Here is a 16,065-nt window from a genome sequence, read left to right on the forward strand (position 1 = left end):
AAAGAGCCTCCAGATACATACAACTAGGCAGGGAGAAATCCAATAACTGGTTGCCATTAATCTTTCATCCTCCAATCCTTATGTGGCCACTTTTGGCATGCCAACCAGCAAAACAAAATTATGATGCAGTTGTAGAAGGAACAACTAGATGGTCCAGGTTGGAGAAAATGAAAGAATTTTATTGGAATTTGCCTTCCAAGGGAACCAGATAGGACACTGTTGGTGATTTCAGAGTTTCAGCAAAAATCAGAAATTTTCCTTTTGCTGTAGGAGCATTAAACCCTCAAAGTTGGGGGGCATGATAAGTCGATGCTTTGACATGCTTTTTTTAAGTTGGGTTTCTTGGTATCTTTTGGGTTGCATTGTGATAGTAAAGTATTGTGAATTGACTATATGTAATCCATGCTTTAAAACTGAACTTAAGAAATCATGTTTGAACTTTGTCGGTTAATTCCTGTAGCCATGCCAATTTATTCCTGTAGCCAAATGATTTGTCCCTGTGATATGCGGATTATTTAGGATAATGTCATATGTGAGTTAATGAATGTATTAATTGAGTAACATACATGTGCATGTCCTTGTATGTTAATTTTTGTTTTAGTGCAGATAATAATTGATGTTGCGGTGGATGATTTCTTTCACGCCTAAGGACTGGAGAATCACGTTTCGATAACTGGAGGTCAAACTAAATGGGATTCGAGCAAGCGCAATGTATGGCATAATCAGAGTAGTTATACTTCACTATGGGAGTTTAACTCTGGTGCATATTGAATTTGCAAAAATATCGCTTTGGCATGCAAAGACTGTGGTTCGGTTTCAGATCCACAGTTCTTGCAGCCAATCTCTCAGTTATCTCCTTCATCTGACAATTATTCGCCTCTTCTTCTGGGTGTAACTTGATTTGTCCATTGTAGTTGATCTCTTCTTTATAACAAGCTCTTCCTTCTTTCTTAGAGTTAGACAAGATGGAAAGGAATTGAGTAGAGTTTTGTCAAGCATTATGAATTTTTCTCTTTTAGAATATGTAATCATTTTCAGGAAGAAATGAATAAGAATATGTTGTTCTGATCTGTTAATAGTACTTTGTTGGGAGTTTGATATCACTCATGCAAGGGGGCCCACTTGGTGAGTGATCCTATGTTTATGATCATTGAAGTTAGTTTTTACTTAGTTGCAGTAGAAGTTCATGACTGGATTGTTCCTGTAGCCATTGGAAATAGATCTGTTGACTGTTCCTATAGCCAAGACAGAATGGTGTGATTTCTGTTATTTTCATTAGATCATTTCAGTAGTGTTTTGTGAAGCTTTCATGTAGCCTTTTATGATTTCCATTCCTGCCTTTCCTTTTTGCATAATTTTAGTCACTACAGTAATGTAGAATAATCATTTAAGGATCCTAGTGCATATATATTGCAGACCCATTTCAAGTTTTACGTTCCTGGATTGATAACTAAATGAACACCAGCCATGAAAATAGTAAACTCTACCATATGAATGTCCAAACTTCGAATTGAGATTTCAATTAGAGGTATTATTATTATCATTATAGTTGGGGTAGATAGGGGGGTCTGAATGTTTTCACGGAATGACTAAGTGGGAAAGATCCCACAATCACTAGCTATTTCATCAAGAACTAGAAAAATGAGAAAATTCTTATCAGATCCTAGATTATGAATGTTGATGACGAGGTCATTGCCGAGGCCATGGGGATGACGACCGAGGGAATGGAATTTTATAGGGACAAAGGCATATAAAATAAAGCAGCAGACAAGTTTCTTGTTATGGATGAAGAGAGGAGAAAGATGATTAAAGTCGACAACTCCTACCATGCCCCAAAGAGAATTTTCAGGCCATGGATGTTTGTCTTATTCGCTTCTATTGAATAGATTACCTTAGATGGTAGGTTTACCAGAGCCTATGGGCATCACTTTGTTTTACTCAACCATTTCCATCACGGGGAAAAGGTTAGCCTTCCCTATTACCTTGCATGCTCAATGGATCATACTATAAAGGAGATCTAGAAGGACCCTAAGGGTGATCATTCCCTCCATCAGGGGCTCATGGTCCTGGTTTATAAAATGCTCAAGGGGAAGTGCATTGAAAAGCCTATTAAGGGCAAAAATGCAAGAGATGTGACAACGGAGAGTGAAGCTAGTGGTTTTAACTTTGAATCAGAGACCGAGCGAGAATCAGAAGAAACTAGAAAAAAATGGAGGAATAGGGCCAAGAAGAGAAGGATTATTGTGGAATTACATATGTCGGATTCTGAAACCGACTCATTCAAGAAAAAAATTGTTAAAAAAAAGAAAGGGAAAGCTACTAGAAAATAAGATCAGAGAAAGAATACTAAAAAGGGTAATAATTCTGATATCAACCATATTCTGGTTGATTCTGAGGAGGAGACTAAAGAAAACAAGAAGGTTGAGAGTCAGGATAAAGATGGGGAGGGCAACTCGATTATGGACAATATAGAGGAAGTGAATACCACAAGTCTGCATAAGGAGGATAAAGGGGATAAAAGTGGCAGTGGTGACAATGATACTGTTAAGGCCTTCTGTGAGACCATCGTGACCATGGTGAAGGATATCAGCAGTTTGAAAATAGATACTTAGGCTATTGCTAGAGTTATGTTGGTGATAAGCCCTTGGCTGAACATGTTAAAGAATTAGTTTCTATTCTGCATAATGTGGAAGCTATTGAATGTATGGTTCGAAAAATCATAGCTACGGAAAAAAGGGCCAATGAGATGGGAGATAGAAAGGAAATGGAAATCAAAATGAATGATTTCGACAACAGAATTGACAGGTTGGAACACAACATCAAGAAGATTGCTGACCAAAATTTCTAAATCCTCAAATCATCTGTGGACAACATGAACATCCTTATCAATAGGTTCAAGAACAAAGCCGAGAAGGATGGTGATAAAGAGCAGCTAGACAAGAAGGGTCATGAAAGGAGGACCAGAGACAACACAAAGATTAAGGGCGACATCAAAGGTCATGAGCTGGAGGAACTGAAGACCTCAGCGAACAACATGAAACAAATGGTTGTTCACGCTGAGAAAATTATGAATAGTATTTAGATTCCAGTTGGTGTCTTGGCTTCTATCTTTTTGTTGTCTATGTGCTTTCCTTTCGCTATCTATTTGAGGTTTTTAATGTTATGTCATGTTAGTTTATCCCTATCGATGGGCTCATTTTGTCTTTTTGAATTGATCAAACACTTTTTATAGCTGATCTATTTTCCTAGTTTGTACAAGGTTTGGGTACCTTTCAAATACTCGCTTTTACTTAATCAAAACAAAGAAGGTCTTAATTGAGAAAGGTATCATCAATATATTCAAAGAAAATAAAAAATACTTGAAAGGAAATGATAAGCCACGATTTTGGAACAATAACAAGAACACAGTAAATGATGGTGTTTTAGATTCTAACACAGTGAGACCAAAAATCACTCTTTCAGGACCAAGTTCTTCTATAAACAGCCAAGTAAATACTCAAGAAACTTCAAAACCATGAAGGAAATACACCCCATTGGGAGAACCACTTGAGTCAGCTTTTAGGAAGCTAGTAGAAAACAAGCTAATAACAATTCTAGACAATCCTCCATATGAACCAAAAGTCAAACCAAATTGGTAGAATGACGATGAGTATTGCGAATATCACAAGAGCAAGGGACATAAAACAAGAAATTGCCATCACTTGAAGAACATTATTAAAGATCTTATTGATAAAGGTGACATTGTGACTGATGGACATACATCCAATCAAGAACATAAGATGTCTAAGGAACCATTCCCTAAACATGACAAGGGAAAATCCAAAGCCACAGATAATCAAGCCAACTATAACAAAATGTCCTATGACTATGATCCAATCGTTAACCACATTTCAATGGACAAGTATGTTTCTACTATTATCATAAAGGGACAAAATGCTTGAGAGTTCTACCCAAAGAACCAAAGTTATCCTAAAAGGCGTTGGAACTTCTTCTGAATCTACCTTTGAATGTAATGTCACAAATCGTCATGGTAAGGTCACCCTGTAAGGTACTCCAGCTAAAACCACCACTTCCTCATTGGCCAAACCTGAGTACAACCTAGTAGAACAGTTAGGGAAGACACCTGCACTTATCTCAATCCTAGAACTATTGCGTATCTCTTCTTCACATAAAACCATACTTGACAAAGTCCTAAGAGAAAATTTTGTACCCACTGATCTGAATGTGGACCAATTTCTAGTCATGGTGGGATACCTTTCCATTCTGCATAACCTTACATTTACATAAGCTGATGATGCTTCCACAACCTAGCCTCATAATGCACCTTTACATATTGAAGCCTTTATCTATAAAAACTACCTCAAACTAGTCTTATAGATGGAGGAGCAGGTCTAAACATTTGTACGTTGAGCACTATTAAACAATTGGGATATTCTGAAAAAGCTATGAATTCTACACATGCAATAACCATAAAATCATATGATGATGAAGAGCGTTCATCCAATGGCATAGTCACCTTACCTATTAGAGTAAGGTCATTCATGAAGGATGTGGTTTGTCAAATCCTTGATCTAGATCTCACATACAATATACTCTTGGGATGCCCATGGATTCATGAAATAAGAGTTATTCCCTCAATATATCATCGATGTATCAAGTTCCCATACAATAGATTTGAAGTGACCAACAAATGTGATCTGAATCCATTCATATATTGCAATAACCTGGGAGCAAGATTAGAAATAACAATCCCAATCAATCGATAAGTTGTTCCATCTTCAATATATATTGATCTCGAATCGTTGAAAGCTTCTACATCCAAACAAATAGAGATCAAAGAAAAGTTCAAGATTAAAGACTTGGGATGTGGTGAATATATCTTTCATGGGATGGTGGAGATAGAGGCAGATGACAAAGGTGAGGTGCAGTAGTAGAGAGGAGGGTAGTTCAAAGGAGAGATGGAGAGAGGAGAGACATGCACATGTAGTCAGAGGTAGAGGTGGGCTGCCATTACAGGCATCGACAATACAGGTTCCCAGACAAGGATAGAGAAAGGGATAAAGTGAGGAGAGAGGAGAGGAGGAGGATGAGCTACTATCCTCAAGAAAGATCTACCAAGGATAGGCAAATGAGATTTAGGATCTAGAGAGGGATGTGGCTAGGCTCGGGAGTCAGGTGAGGGACACTGAGCAAGAGACAGATCAGGCTATTCAATGCTACATGAAGGATGAGGAGGCATTGAGGGTAGGTAGGCGAGCAACAGAGGACATTGGGGTTGGATATTCCTATGTTCTATGAGCAGGGGAGGAGATAGGCTACTAGAGAGACTTGTATTATGGAGTTGTTCCTCTTGATTAGTGGACTAGGAGCTTCCAGATACCATCGCGGGCTACAACAACCACTAGAGGGAGAGATAGGAGTCATGCATTTAATGGTGGGGTCATGGGTCCTCCACCACCAATAGATAGAGGGGGAAGGAGAGATGATTCTAGAGCGGGGACTTCCAAGGCTCAAACTCCGTTAAGGTCGGTTGGCTCTGAGGGAGGGAGTTCATCATAGCCTTAGATGGCTCCCAAAGTATTAGTTTTTTGTATCATTTTTGTATGATGATGCAGACACTTTCGAGTGATTGAAGCTATATGATTTTGACATCATTGTATCATGAAACTTATGCTTTTTGAGATATTAATATGAGATGATTCATCCTTGCGGCAACTAGATGTATATGTACCTATGTGATGTTGCTTCTATGTGATGTATGTTTCTATGTGTTAATGCAATTTATGATTCTATGATGTATAGATGCTTATGAGATACATGTATCTATGATGTTTACGATAGGAATGCAGTAATATATACTTGATGAAATTGAATATTTTTACTTTCTTTTATGTTTTATATGTTATGAAAATGTGAATGTATGAAATACAGATGAATATGATAATGCAAATAACTATTTACATGATGAGAATGTAAAGTGTGCTAACATGTGTTGTGTTATTATTCTAGCATTTTATGTTGTATATGAGAATACAGATACTAATTAATGATATATGCAAGATGCAATGTGATTGTGATATATATATGTATGTATGAAAAGATAATATGTGGTAATGCAGGTGCAATCTACAGGAAATGAAGATATTTTTGGCATGTCATTATACTCAGTCATGTGATAGTAGGCTACATGGAGTCAGGAAGAATGATGGAGGTCAATCATGAAAGGGGGATGGAAGATAGAGGATATGGAAGTGAAAGAGCTTCTTGTGCTTTATCATCATTGAGCTTTATTATGGCTAATAGGTTATGACAATTGAGGCATAGGTTCGACCCAGAAAGTCATTGTACCCATTTGCATGGAGATCAGACAATCACAAACAAGGAATGTCCTAGTTCATACTATACTTAGAGTGCCCTAATATCCCTGGACAAGTCACAACATTACTAAGAGAAAATCCACAAACAAGAAAACAATAGGTGAACATATCCTATCCTCACCTTTCTAGTAAAAGACATCCTAGAGATAGAATCTCTGGTCAGAGACATCCCAAAAAAGCCAAAAGACATGTCACCAAAAGATAAAATCAAAAGAAAACCAAGACTCGACACCAACATCCATTGTAGTCCTCAAGTTTAGTGTCTCTTGTCACCTGCATAAGTCTATTTAATTTTGGTCATAATGTTTACTTTCAAAAAAGGGATAGATAGAACTAAACCATAATGTTGTTTGAGTCTACTGAAAGATTTGATTTGTTGAAGCCCAATGTTGTTGTTTACATCTCATCTAAAGCTGACTTAATCCATAAAATTGATACTTTATTACGGAGAAGATGAAACTTTATTGCTGATCTTTGATGTAAGTGTTTCTTTATTCTCGATTGTGAGCAAATAGACTAAAGAAAACTGGGAGAAACTATACTCCTTGAAATGTGTGATGCTCTTAGTTCCACACCCATCACTAGACTTAGGATTTAGGAGATAATTTATAATGGATGGAAATGGGTGAAAAGGAAGGATTATACAAATAAATAAATATTTTTTAAATCATAGGCTATGTCCTCCCATGCTCGTAGAACATAGGCATATCCGGCCCCAGTATCCTTTGTTTCTCACCTACCTGCCCTCAATGCCTCCTCAGCCTCCCTGTAGCACTAGATAGCTAGATCCCTCCCTTGCTCAGTGTCCCACAGTTGTATCCTGAGCCTAGACACATCCCTCTTTAGATCCTGAATCTCATTTTCCTATCCCTGGCAGATCTCTCTCAGGGATAGTAGCTCATCCTCCTCCTCTCCTCCCTCCTCACCTTGTCCCTATGGTTGTCCCTATCCCTATCCCTATCCTAGAACCTACGTTGTTGGCACCTAGAAAGGCAGTACACCTCTACCTATGACTACATGCGCCTATCTCTCCTCTCCTCCATCTATCATCTGAACTACCCTCCTCTCTCCTACTACACCTCACCTCCATCATCTACCTCTAATTTTACCATCCTCACTATCATCTCCACCATCCCCACCATCACCCTCTATTAGCTCTCCTAGATCTATCAGCCATTGAAATGGATGATCTGCCTGATATGTGTTGTACTCAACATCCATCCCTGCATCCTCCACATCCGCCAAAATAACCCAAGGCATGGGACCATCTTGTATTTGTGGTACTACCTGATCATAAGACAACAACGGACCTAAATGTGGCTGATCTCTCACTGTCTATGCATACATCCCTGAGCCATGTGGCATCCAAAGTCTCCTATTGAACTGCCTGCATACTCTGTCTATCAATTGTCACTCAATGATATATGGTGTCCTCCCGATTAGATACCTAATCCTAAACACATATGGAAGATTGACTACATCATCCTCCCACTCCTCATAATCTTGGTAAGGCCTCCATACTACACTGTCTATCTCATCGATCACTTAGCACCAATACTCTAGCCTCCCAATCCGTGGCTAGGAAGTAATCATATCATACAAATGTACATAACTTTGCCCATGTCCCCTGCCTCTAAAGTGTATCGTTTGTGTAACCAAAAGATGCTCATATGCCCATACCTGCAATAATGTCACTCCACACCCCACTCCCACTGATCCGTGATACACAAACTAATGCAGCTTATAACACAATTGTGACAGTAGACATGTCCCCCATGCAAAACTGGTGTGCTCAGTCACCAATGTCTCTAGAGTCCTCCCCCATCCCACAACCAACCATCGTGTCACCCTATCCATATAGAAAAACCCATTGATAACTCTTGCGAGCACCACCAGTAGAGCCAACCTTGTAGCTATTGTTGGCATTTTTGATGTTTATGTTGTGACTGTCATTGATGGACACACACTTGTATTGAGATCCCCTTTGTATGTATGAGCTAGAGCTCAACTGGTATTTGTTCCAACCAGTATGTTGTATTCTAGTCTTTAGACTAATGATTTTGCAGAATGTGTTTCCCAGTCTGAAGCGGCATGATGACCCCAAGTGGTTCGTAGATATCAACCGGTACAAGGGAGAAAAGTGGCACAACACACTATTACTAGTCTTCATTTTTGTCAAACCGGCAACTGGCATTTTGTATGAACCGGTAATACTCTATGATGCGTTACCACCCGACATTTTGTGATGAGTTACCAACCCACTGATTGATTGACAGTGCCGACACACTGATGGTGCTTTTTGTGTCGTGTTACTGAGTATGTCTAGATTCATTGAACCTAGGAAATTGTAATGTAATCCTATTGGACTGACATGAAATTAGATTTCTTTAAAAGGACATCATGTCTAGGGTTTTGAGTTGTTGAAACTGTTGCTGAAAGGGTTTATGGTGTGGCTAGGGTTTAAGGTGATTGTTGAGTTGTTGTAAGAGCGATCTTATCTGAGAAGATCAAGTTGTAAATAGAAAGAGATAGAAAAGACTGAAGTAATGCTCGAGTGCATTAGCAGTGAACTATACTAGATCTAATCAAGTAGTTTGTGCTATAAGATAGATCAAACACTTGTTGATTACTCACATCTTTGACAAGTTTGTAGCCCTTAACCAGGTAGGCCTCAAAGCCTTTGTAAAATCCTCTAACAAGGTGGTTCACTTCTGTGAATCTAAAATCCTCTTACAAGGTAGTCTTTAATCGGACTTATCTCCTAATAGAGATTGAGATTCCTAACAGGATCTGTTTTGGTGAAGAACATTGTAAGACCTTAACCAGTCTGACCTTAACCGGTCTGGTTTCTATTCTATAGATAGTGACTTGTGAGTTCCATCTCACCATGGTTTTTCCCAGTTGGGTTTCCATGTCAAATATCTTGTGTTATGGTTGTATTGCTTTTGTGGGTGAATGCTTTATTCGCATTTTGGTTTGCATGTGTGATAACCAGTCTGTCTGTTAGACTGTTTTACCGGTTTATCTTTAGACTATGTAAGTGTTTAAGGAGAGAGATTTTTGGCATACTAATTCAAGCCCCCTCTTAGTATTCATCAATTGGTATCAAAGCCACCCTTTCTATAGGTTTAACCACTTGGAAAGAGATATGGTGGAATACACTTTGAGGGAAATTACTCAATGGCTCACTTAGTCTAAGCAAGCCTATGATGATCTTATGGTCAAATACAAGGCATCTCAAGCAAAAGGGAGAGAACATGCAGAAAAGCTGATGGAGCTATTTGAAAGTAGTTCTGAAGATGAAGCTAATATGGAAGCCATGATTGCAGAAGTGAATAAGCTGAATGATTCAAACTCCAATCTGAGAAAGTAGTTGGAAGGACTGACTATCTAGTTTAGTCAAGAGCTTGAAAACCTTAGGAAAGCTAAAGATCAAGTAGAGGACAGAGATCATGAGATCTCCAAGTTGAAACAAGAGATTAGTGCACTGACTGCTCGCCTTCATGAGAGCAGGATGGAAAAGGAAGACATGCAAGGTGAACTGAACATAGCTATCTTTGAAAATGCAAGTCTAATGGAGACAAATGCTACTATTTCCAAAGAACTCTCTGAGTCAAAGGAAATACTTGCTAAGTTTGGCAAAAGTACTGTCAAGCTAGAGCAAAAGCTTGAGTCATCTAGACTGGCAAAGAATACCAATGGTCTTGGTTTCTCTGGACATGAGGAAGGAGAATCCTCAAGAACAAATGCTGAAGCATCAAAGAAGCAACCGACACTCAAAGGAAAAGGTAAGCAAAAATTCAAACCTGTTTGCTTTAACTATCTTAAAGAAGGACACACTGCCAATGTATGTAGGAGCAAAGCCTACAATAATTTTCCATATTTTATCAACAATGTACCTAGATCCAATAAGTTCAATAGTCATTGTTATGCATGAAACAAGTTTGGGCATAGAGCATCTGAATGCAGGTCTATCATGAACAATACCGGAAGATATCCTCAGAGGACCCAAGGAGCTAGTGCAGAATCTTTTGTAAACTGGAACCCTAACTGGTTCGATGCCTGCAAATATCAGTCAAGCAACAATGGTTATCAACCGGCAACCGAATGGAGAGCAAATTGTTGGATTTCTCATGGACATGGACACACTGCGGCTACATGCAGAAGGAAGAATGGAAATATGAACAATAGACCTTAGGGAGCACCTCGATTGGTTTGCTATCACTGCAACAAACCGGGTCACATTGCAAGATTTTGCAGAAGTAGAAAGAGTATATCTGATGATATACCGGTCACTCAGAAAGGAGAAGTTGAAGTTGAAAAATTTCAAGTGGACATGAACAAAACCTGGAGGAAGAAACCAACAATGTTGGAAGAGGAACTGGTTTCTGCACCTAGTGTGGAAATATTGGAACCGGTAAACTAAGCTCCAAAGAATCTTAGGGGGAGAAAATGGTGAAATGATTGTGAACCCCCGATTACACTGGTAAAAGACCTTAACCAGTACATGATACCTGGCACTTGGTAGAAAACCGGAAATGGTAAAGGAGGCAAATTAGGGTTTTCGCCCTAATAGAGGAGCATTAACGGCAGTAGGTGAGAGACATGTATAAAAGAATATTTCAAATCATTTCTCACTATCTGTTTTCGAGCGAAGAAAAGTTTTCAAGTCCAGAGAAAAGAAAAGGCGATTTGAGCTAAGATTTCAAGAAATTGATAAATCTTGAAGGAGATTCAAATCCAGTTTGCAAGCGGTCATGGAGAACACAAAGCGATGATTCAGTAACCGACAGAGAGTGGAGTGAAGTAGAATCAGGAAGCCCTAAATTTGCATTGTAAAGGTATTTTTCATGTTCTTGAAAATACTCAACAATGGCTTCCACATCTCATACCAGTTCTAGTACATCCATTGAGTCAGAAAGTTTTATTCAGAGGAAATCCAAATATAATGCCTTATCACAAGTTCCGGCTAGAGACATAGTTGAAGAAGGAATTTCTAATTATATTGATTGGAAAATAGAAGACCTAGGGTCTTTAGCTATTCACACCCAATTAGGTTTATTTTGCAGCAAGGACAAAAAGATCAAACCAGAGTTTAGTATCCTAGAGAAGAAGAAACTCCATAATGCAGTATACTTTCTAGAAGATTTTACGGAGGATCACATCAGGATCATTTTGAGCAGAGTCCATGGTGACAAGATGTACCTAGAGAAGATGCATGATATCATGTCTCAGGCAATTCGTGCAGTCACCGATTTTTGCAACATAGGGGAAATGCCAACCCTAAGAATGGTAAGCAAAACTAAAATGACCAAGCTCACCGGTTCAACAAGTGACTCACGGGGTATGACACTTAATCCTATCAAGGATGATCTCATGAAATATGCCTGCATGTTGATAGGCTACAGAATTTTTTCAGCCAGCAGGATTAATTCTGTATCTGCTGCAACAGTAAATGCCGCTTACTAGATGATTAAAGAGGATGCATCTTTTGACTTATGCACCGGTATGCAGAGGCAACTCCTGTTGAATCTAAAGGTGATCAAACGGGACAATGCACTGAGGTTTAAGTCTGGACAACTACTGATAGGGTTGTTCTTCTATTTCCAAGGCTACTTTCCTGGAGTAGGAGATGTCTAGTGGTCTCCTAACCAACCGATAACCAAGAAGATCAAGGAAAGCAGACAAGCCATCAAAATCGGTTACCCTGAAGTACTGAACAAATATTTTGATGAGATCAGAAGAAAGATGAGTCAAATGGTAAGGATATCAAGTGATATAGTTAAGAAATATGAAGATGACATCTGTTTCACCATTCAAGTGGACAAATGTTTAATGGAGGCTATTGAGCCTAGAATGGAGGAAGTAGAGCCAATGGGCTATGAAGTTATGTATTATATGCTCGAAGGGTATGCCTCAACCCTTATTACCTCGCTTCTTGATCCAAAGGCTAAAAGGACTGGAACCTACTTGGAGAGGATTGCATCGGCTGAAGAACCATCGGTTAAGAAAGGAAAAGAACTGGCAGCAAAGAAAGCCAAAGCAGTGCCTGCAACATCAACACCAGCTACCACTGCAACTCCAAGAGTGACCAAGTGGTCACCGAAAAAGAAGAAACTAGAGGAGACAATGACAAAAGTCTTTGAAAGAAAAAGAAAGATGAAGAAAAATGAACTGGACTCTGAAGAGACCAAGTCTGATGAAAAGCCAAAGAAGGCCAGACAGACAAAGAAAATGAAGAAGAATGAACCAGCAGCATCCGCACCAGTAAATATTGACATCTCCTCATACAAACCTTTGACACATTTTCAAAGGACAGTTAAGAATATTAGGAGAAAATTGCTTCATGATTTAGTAGATTATTATGTTGATTTTAGTGATGAGGAAAAGGAGGAAGTATTATAGGAAATCATCATTTATTTATGTAAAAATGACTGGTCGCCATCAGAGATTAAATCTTAGACACCAGAATCTTTATTTAAAGCATTAGATAATAAATGGCGCATTGCCATTGAAAAGGAACAGGAGATTAGGGAGAAAGTCTTTGCACAGTACTTTCTCGACCTCTCAGATTCAAAATTGTTTGATGTGTTGGACCAAAATAAAGGTCTCTTCTTCACAAGGAGAAGAAGACTCTAGTTGTTGGAGGGGAGAATTGATGATGTTGAAAAAGATACTCATCAGCATATGGATTATGCTATCAACTCTCATAAAGCAAAAATGGCCAACCTCCAAGCGGAAAAAGAACCGGCTATTTCCAAACCGGATGAAGTCTTTGATGAGGAAGGAAACCTGGTTGAAGAACAAATTGACACTATTGATGTCGATGCCCTAGATGTAGATGATGTCACTTAGGACATACCTTCTGAGGGAACAGAACAGGGGCAACAAGCTGAACAGGGTGGTGAGAAAGCTAAGGACAAACAAGAAGCATCTCAAGAATAGGAAGAGAAGAAGAAGAGGGATGAAGATGAGAAAAAGAGAAAAGTGGAAGAGAAGAGAAAAGAGGAAGAGCAGAAACGAAAAGATAAAGAAGAGAAGAAGCAAGAAGAGGAAAGGAAGAAGAAAGAAGAAGAGGATAAGGAAGAGAAGAGGAAGAAAGAAGATGAAGAAAAGGAGAAGAAGGAAGAGGAAGAAAAGAAGAAGGAAGATGAAGAGAATAAGGAAGAGGAAGAAAAGAAGAAGAAGGAAGAGGAAGAAAAGAAGAAGAAGGAAGAGGAAGAGAAGAAAAAGATGGAAGAAGAAGAAAAGAAGAAGAAGGAATAAAAAGAGAAAGAAGAGGAAAAGAGGAAAGAAGAAGACAAGGAACAAAAGAAAGAAGTAGAGAAAAGGAAGAAGGCAGTAGCAGACAAGGCAACAAAAGAAATGGAGAGAACTTAGATGGAGACTCTGAAGGAAACTTGGATTCAAGACAAACCGACTGATATCTCCAGTCCTATCGATCTCCAATCTGCAAGTGAGTTGGAGCTTATGCAAAGCATCAAGGTTGCTCAAGAGCGGCTTAAGATCATTCGCAAGAAAAAGGAATAGGACATAATTCAGGTGGCTGTAGACACCCTTACCAGTTTAATCCCTGGTACCAATCTTCCTGACACTGAATCATCACTAGCACAACTCAAACTACTATGTACTATAGTGGATGATCGGGTGCAGAGCTTGGAAGAAGCAGCTGAGGCAAATGTCAAGAAAGAGCATCAAAAGGATCTTAACATTTCTCTAGTGAAAAAGATGAATGAGCTTAGGACTAAACTGCTGTAAGACCAAAAGGACATAAAGAATGCCTTGGATGAGGGAAACATGCTACTAAGCAAAATCTGTCAACCTCATCTGTTCTGCAACGATGTGCTAGCTAAGAAGCAATAGCTTCAAATGGACTTATAGTCCTACTTGGGCACATTTAAGACACCTTATGGTTCCTTTGCAATATATGGGCAAATCGTTCACCGGTTCCAGATCCAGTCAGCCAAAATAGAGCAAGAGATCAGTACACGATCTAGAGATTTGCAGGAACTACAACTAGTTTTACTTCCACATCTGTAAATTCTTCAGAAGTGTTATCTGAACTTGGATGCCTTGATAGTCATGCAGGAGCTAAGCATAGTTGATGCCATGGAGGAACAGGTATACCAAATGCAAACAGAAAAAGAAGTAGCCACCTCTTTACTTGAGTCCTGGTCTCTATCCATGAAACAATTTTTGCAGGACTATAAATCGGTTTTTGACAAATATTATTCATTGTTGTCATAAACTTTTTATTTATATCAAATGGAATTAGGGTTGTTCAGTGGTACTTTGTCATTGTTGGCAAAGGGGGAGAAGTATCTGTTTTTGGTTTTAAAATTTTGATATTCTGATATAGGGGGAGAAGTACTCTATCTATTTTGAATACGAATAGGGAGAAGCATTTGTTTTCGAAATTTTGATATATGTTTTGATATATGATATATTCTCTGATGTCTCAATGATTATGCTCTGTATACAAAATTGCTATAGATTGTGTTGATTAAGGGATAGCGTATATGCTTAGGGGGAGCATTTTTGTTTATGGTAAGTTTTTGTGGAAAAACACTTAGATGTCAAAATTTTATTTTCCTAAGTGTTGCCATCAATACCAAAGGGGGAGATTGTTGGCATTTTTGATGTTTATGTTGTGATTATCATTGATGGACACACACTTGTATTGACATCCCCTTTGTATGTATGAGCTAGAGCTCAACCGGTATTTGTTCCAACCAGTACATTGTATTCTAGTCTTTAGACTAATGATTTTGCAGAATGTGTTTCCCGGTCTGAAGCGACATGATGACCCCAAGTGCTTTGTAGATCTCAACCAGTGCAAGGGAGAAAAGTGACACAACACATTCTTACCAGTCTTCATTTTTGTCAAACCAGCAACTGGTATTTTGTATGAACCGGTAATACTCTGTGATGAGTTACCAATCCGCATTTTGTGATGAGTTACCAACCCACCGATTGATTGACGGTGCCGACACACTGACGGTGCTTTTTGTGTCGTGTTACTAAGTATGTCTAGATTCATTGAACCGCCATGAAATCAGATTCCTTTAAAAGGACATCATGTCTAGGGTTTTGAGTTGTTGAAACTGTTGTTGAAAGGGTTTATGTTGTGGCTAGGGTTTAAGGTGATTATTGAGTTGTTGTAAGAGCGATCTTATCTAAGAAGATCGAGTTGTAAATAGAAAGAGATAGAGAAGACTGAAGTAATGCTAGAGTGCATTAGTAGTGAACTATACTGGATCTAATCAAGCAGTTTGTGCCATAAGATAGATCAAATACTTGTTGATTACTCACATCTTTGATAAGTTTGTAGCCCTTAACCGGGTAGGCCTCAACGCCTTTGTAAAATCCTCTAACAAGGTGGTTCGCTTCTGTGAATCTAAAATCCTCTAACAAGGTAGTCTTTAATCAGACTTATCTCCTAACAGAGATTGAGATTCCTAACAGGATTTGTTCTAGTGAAGAACATTGTAAGACCTTAACTGGTCTGGTTTCTATTCTACAGATAGTGACTTGTGAGTTCCATCTCACCGTGGTTTATACCAGTTGGGTTTCCACGTCAAATATCTTGTGTTATGGTTGTATTTCTTTTGTGGGTGAATGCTTTATTCGCATTTTGGTTTGCATGTGTGATAATCGGTCTGTCTGTTAGACTGTTTTACCGATTTAT

The sequence above is a fragment of the Cryptomeria japonica genome, chromosome 2 (genome assembly GCF_030272615.1).
Source record: "Cryptomeria japonica chromosome 2, Sugi_1.0, whole genome shotgun sequence".
NCBI lineage: Eukaryota > Viridiplantae > Streptophyta > Pinopsida > Cupressales > Cupressaceae > Cryptomeria > Cryptomeria japonica.